This window comes from Pisolithus orientalis (assembly GCF_024613125.1).
Source record: "Pisolithus orientalis strain OTSU chromosome Unknown F5J12scaffold_33, whole genome shotgun sequence".
NCBI classification, from domain to species: Eukaryota; Fungi; Basidiomycota; class Agaricomycetes; order Boletales; family Pisolithaceae; genus Pisolithus; species Pisolithus orientalis.
The window spans coordinates 363,254-369,253 of NW_026260814.1; positions in this window are offsets into that span (position 1 = coordinate 363,254).

A 6,000-nucleotide genomic window follows, 5' to 3' on the forward strand; every position below is an offset into this window, starting at 1 on the left:
GGAAATAGCAGATGCTGTGGGTGACATTAGTGAACAGGAAGTAGTTCTTGGATTTTGGAGACAATGCCAACCTTACTTGAGAGCAGAACTTACCAAGAGTGGATATGATGCAACTACAGTCTCTATTGTGACTCTAGAATCTGAATGTGTAAGGTATGAGAAAGCCAAGTGCATTATCAATGAGGACAGAAATTGCAAGCCCCCATGTGACCAAAGATACACACACAGGCAAAGCATGGATTGCCTTAGTGCAGCTGCTGTAAAGACCAACAGTGCAACAGATGCAGGGAATGCAATCCATAACAAGGACAAAATCACATGTCAGCACTCAAAGGATCAGAACCCTGATAAGGAGAGAAAGAGGCGCCTTCATGCAGAAGGTAAGTGCTTCAACTGCAAAGGCACAGACCATCTGGAATGGAATTGCCCCAAGCATTGGCAGACCAGGGACAAGCAGAAAGGACCACATGTCTGTCTTAACACTGTTAACATGTCCCCCACTGAAGCTTGCCTTGCAGCCATTGAAGAAGGGGCTGAACTTGGCCTATTCACACTAGGAATTACTCACTCAGAAATGCCTGGACTCCTCCAGCTGAAATGAGAGACCCTGAAGGCATGTATACTAGCTATGCTGTACAATGTTGTCCCTTTAACTCTCAACCAGGAGATTGACCCAAACAATTCCCCTTACCAGCACAACCATTTTACCTTGGAAGACTACAGTGGCTTGGACACATACTTACTGATGGACCAATACACCTTCAACAATCACATTCTCTACTATGAGGATCTCACCAATCCAGATTTTAATGTTGTCCATTGGCTCCACCTGAAGAAAACTGAGTGCTACAAAGAACTAGTCTTTGACAAGTGCAAAATGAGTGTTATGCCTGAGCACAGTGACTTCTTCAAATGGAATAGGCACGAAGTGCACAAGGTGGGAGTCTATGGGCCGAACTTATTGTAACCCCTATGGCTGAGTTATTGTAGTAATCTGACAGAGGTTCTGTCTGCTGGCGAGTCCCTAAGGTTGTTTGCGTGGAGAGAGAACAAGGATTAGAATGAAGGAATGAAGCTCAGTTGCAAGCCATCGAAAAACTGCAGATACAGGACAAAGTACGTAGGATTATATACCCCTAAGTACGAGTACTGTAGCAGTCACGACAGATGCATCGCAACATGTATCTGCAATAATCAACAAACTTATCAGTCAAATAATTAGGAGTCATATGGTGTCAAAGATGAGGGTAGGAAGGCGATGAAGGCTATACTGGCTGGTGCAATCAAAGTGCAGCGAGGAGCCTGACATCAGAGCTATAGTACAGCATACGTGCAATAAAGATGAGTCAGAAATGAGTCATAAAAGTAACAAACAGACATGTTGTCCATCAGAAAGGGAATGGCGAACTGCCAGATCAGACATTACTCCTGCTGTATAGTCTGGTAAAATGACCCTTCCCAGAGGTGATCTGACATGCATGGTTGATTTGTCATCTATAGAAGTACATTTAGCAGACAATACAGAAGTGGGACCTTCCTTAGGAGTATTGGTGGTCCCATTTAAAAATCCACTCCATGGGCTTTTCTTTCTTCAGCCATTGCAAGATGATCTCCCATATACACGGTTTTCGTTCCATCCTCTGAAAGGACTATACGGATCCCTGGGAGATTCTTGGTTTTGAGGGATTTACAGTCACACTTGTAGTGACCCTTTGCTCTGCATTTGAAGCAAGTTATTTTGGAGTTAGAATGTCTTACATTCTGTTTACATTTGTCAACGTCCATCGCATCAGGATCTTGGGAACTCCTGTGGTAATGAATGAACTTCCTTTCATACCAGGATTCCTTCCCTTCTAGGATATGCTTGGTAGCAATTGCAGTCCTGGCTTCTCCCGCACACTGTATCCACTTGATCACCGTGGAAGGTGTGCATCCAGAATTGAGGACCCACTTGCGATATTCCTTGTTCAAGCCTTTCCCGAAGAAGATCCCTGTTTCACATGATTCTTCTTTCAACTGGGCTTTATTAACAAGCCCCATGAACTTGGCAATGTAGGCTTCCAATTCTCATTTTCCTTGGGAGATATCTGACAATTGAAGGATAGCGAGGGCAGTCTGGTTGCCAGACTCGAAAGTAGCTTTGAGACATTCCATGAACCTTTGGAAGGTGTCCATGTAGTAGATAGTACCATTGAGAAGTTTATTTTCATTTTGATAATTTTTGGCAAAAGAGATGGCCACACCCTTGGTCATGTAAGTCAGGGCAAACAAGATCTTCAGCGATTCTGTGTTGTAGACATGCTTGTTAAGGTTCAAATAACCTTCAACTTGAGTAACCCAGGTTTGAAGCCCATTGTGGCTTCCATCATATTCTCTGGGATGCCCGACATTAAACTCCCTACCTCCATTGGGCAGGTGGCAATCGTACGTATCATCAGGATTGGCTGGGGCCTTACCCTTACTGGACCCACTGGCAGGGACCTCTGGGGGAATTACCTTTCCGAAGTTCCTGGCATACCAACCTCATAATGCCGAGTCCAATGGCATCCCTGTTGGAAAAGGGTCGCTGTTGTGATTTACCATGGCCTTCCTAATTTCTTCAGCCATTGTGATCCTTTGACTTTCCAACCTCTCTCTCAGCTCCTCTTCCGAGAACACCTTTGGTGGCATTTCAGGAGCCAACTCTCCATGACCAAGTGTCATGGACATAGCAGGTAAACTGTGTACTTCTTGTTCCTTGTCGAGGACTGACCCAAGCGAAGTATTGGACTTCTGATTGTCTTCTTCTTCTGAACTAAGCACAACTTCTGAATCCCTAAACTGGGATAGATAAGATAACCAAGGATTGGTGGCAGTAACCAAGGGTCCTAGTCTTCCTAATGGAATGGGTGGTAGCAGGGGATTCCTGCCAAGCCCAAGGGGATTTGGCCTAGGGGGGATTGGGGGTCTTGATTTCTGGGGGTTAGACACTTTAACGAGAAGTGATAATGAAGGCTGAGGGAGGAATTATTTCTTGAAAGAAACCTGTCAGCATGAGGGGTTGATTGGTGGTGTGCGAGTGACTTTACACATAGGGAGACACAAGTGCTGGCTCTAGGGAGGCGATCTATTAAAGCCTAATGGCTGCCTGTAGAGCGGTGAATTTGATTGAGGGTAGAAGGGTGCCTTTCAATTTTGTTATCGATTTGGGATCGAGTTGAAGGGCAAAAAGGGGTGATGAAGGCGAGTTAGTCTTTACACTGAGGGAGACCAGCGAGCCTTGGTTGAGTTCAAAGTGGTTTGTTGAAGTTCAGTAACCAGGGATGAGTAGACTTTCACGAAGAGGTCGATGAGTCCCAAAAGCTGCATGGAGTTTTTCAATTTTGTTATGCCCGAGTGTGGTGACTTCTTCAAATGGAATAGGCACGAAGCACGCAAGGTGGGAGTCTACGGGCTGAACTTATTGTAACCCCTATGGCTGAGTTATTGTAATAATCTGACAGAGGTTCTGTCTGCTGGCAAGTCCCTAAGGTTGTTCACACAGAGAGAGAACAAGGATTAGAACGAAGGGATGAAGCTCAGTTGCAAGCTATCGAAAAACTGCAGATACAGGACAAAGTACATAGGATTATATACCCCTAAGTATGAGTACCGTAGCAGTCACGACAGATGCATTGCGATGTGTATCTGCAGTAATCAACAAACTTATCAGTCAAATAATTAGGAGTCATATGGTGTCAAAGATGAGGGTAGGAAGGCAATGAAGGCTATACCAGCTGGCACAATCAAAGCACAGTGAGGAGCCTGACATCGGAGCTATAGTACAACATATGTGCAATAGAGACAAGTCAGAAATGAGTCATAAAAGTAACAAACAGACATGTCGTCCATCAGAAAGGGAACAGCAAACTGCTGGATCAGAGCAGCAACATGGTCTTGACAGGTATTGGAAATACCTTGACAGCTGGAGATCCGAGTGTCCCCTGGAGCATTCAAGCCCCTAGGACAGTGACAATTATGAGCGACACGACAAGGCACATGACACATGTGACTGTGAGAAGTCAAAAAAGGAAGGACCCCTGATGGAAGCATAACAATGAGATGGCATGGGCCCTCTCCCACAATCCCAAATTGCCTTAAGCCCATCAGCACTGAAACCTTGGAGTGCAGAGCAGCTCGAATGCACTCCCCTGAGGGGGGTCACAAAAATGAAACCTACATGCATCAAAGGCACCACTTGCCTCCTACCCAAGCCCATCATTGTCATAGTCTGCATCAATGACAAGCCCTGTCAAGCCTTGCTTGATTCCAGTTCATTGTCCAACTTTATCTCTACCACACTCATAGATCAATTGCAACTACCCCTTGATCTACTCAAAAAAACCCTGAACCTCCAGCTTGCAGTCTTGGGATTGTGCAGAAAGGTCAAAGCAACCACAATACCCTGGATCTTGTACCAGGATATTCATGAGAAGCATGTACTGGATGTTGCGAACCTCGACTCAGATGACCTAATCTTAGGTATGCCATTCCTATTTCAACACCAAGTGCTACTTGGGTTTAACCCATCTCAGATCACTGTTCACAGCAATAACTCACTGCCAATCTGAGGACCACAAACAAGTGCACTCAAGTCACATGCAGCTGAGCTACTGACAGATGAAAAGGAATGGTGCCAAGAGGAACTAAGAGCATATGCAAGGGATATATGCAAAGAAGCCATTGAAACCCCCCTTCCCCCTCTCCGTGATATTAACCATGTTATTCCATTGATTGACAAAAATAAAGTATATTTGTGGCAACCATCTCATTGCCCTGAACCTCTTAAGCCCCTTTGGTGCTTGAAGTGTGATGATTATATTTGAACCAGATGTTGGGAATTCAGTAGTGGTACCAATGCCATCCCAATGCTAATGTTAAAGAAAGCTATGAAGGATGGGTCACTAAGACTATGAACAGTAATAGATACAAGGGAATGAAATGTGAATACCAGGAAACTAGGATCCCCACTACCAGACATGGAGGCAATCCTCCACAATGTTGTGTCTCATGCCTACAGGTCCCTGCTCAATGGCAAGGATGCCTATGAGTAGATCTGCATAACTCCTGAGGATGTTCCCAAAACACTATTTACAACACCTGATGGGACCATGATCAGTCATGTAATGCAGACTGGCAACTGCAATGCAGGCACAACTTATCAGTCATTAATGAACCACATATTTGTGCCATACATAGGAATCTTCATGGATGTCTACCTAGATGACATAGTGGTCCACTCTGACTCACTTGAAGAACATGTAAAGCATGTTAAAATTGTCATTGACACTCTGCAAAGACACAAATTCTACCTAGTGAACACAAACTGCAGTTTTTTATGGACAAATTATGAATCCTGGGACATGTGATCGATGCAGATGGTATTAGAATGGACCCTGACAAAGTAGATAAAATCATTAATTGGAAAACACCCACTAACAAAGACCTACTTGCAGGCTTCATTGGAGCAGTTGGGTATCTTGCACCTGGATGCAAAGATGTTCACATACCCCTCAGGCACCTGCACAAGACAGCAGCAGCCAACACTCCTTGGTGCTGGTCATTCACAGAACAAAGGGCATTCGATTTAATAAAGGAGTTAGTACATACACATTGCAAGATACAATGAACAATGCTAGACTACTCACCTGGACATGCCCCAATAAACTTGTCTTGTGATGCATGCCTGTCAGGTGGAAGTGGTGTGAACAGGAACTATTAGCTATAGTTGAGTCATTGAAAAGATTCCAACACTTACTGCAAGGCACAAAATTCCACATATTCACAGACCATAAAGGACTTGAATGGATCCAGACACAATGAAAGCTGTCCCCATGGCAGGCTAGGTGGCTTGAAACATTGGGTGACTTTGATTTTGAGATCATACATATACCAGGCAAGATGAACATCATCACTGACACACTGAGCCATATTTACTCAGATGAACCCAAGGGGACAGTATGATCAGCCTCAGAATATGTC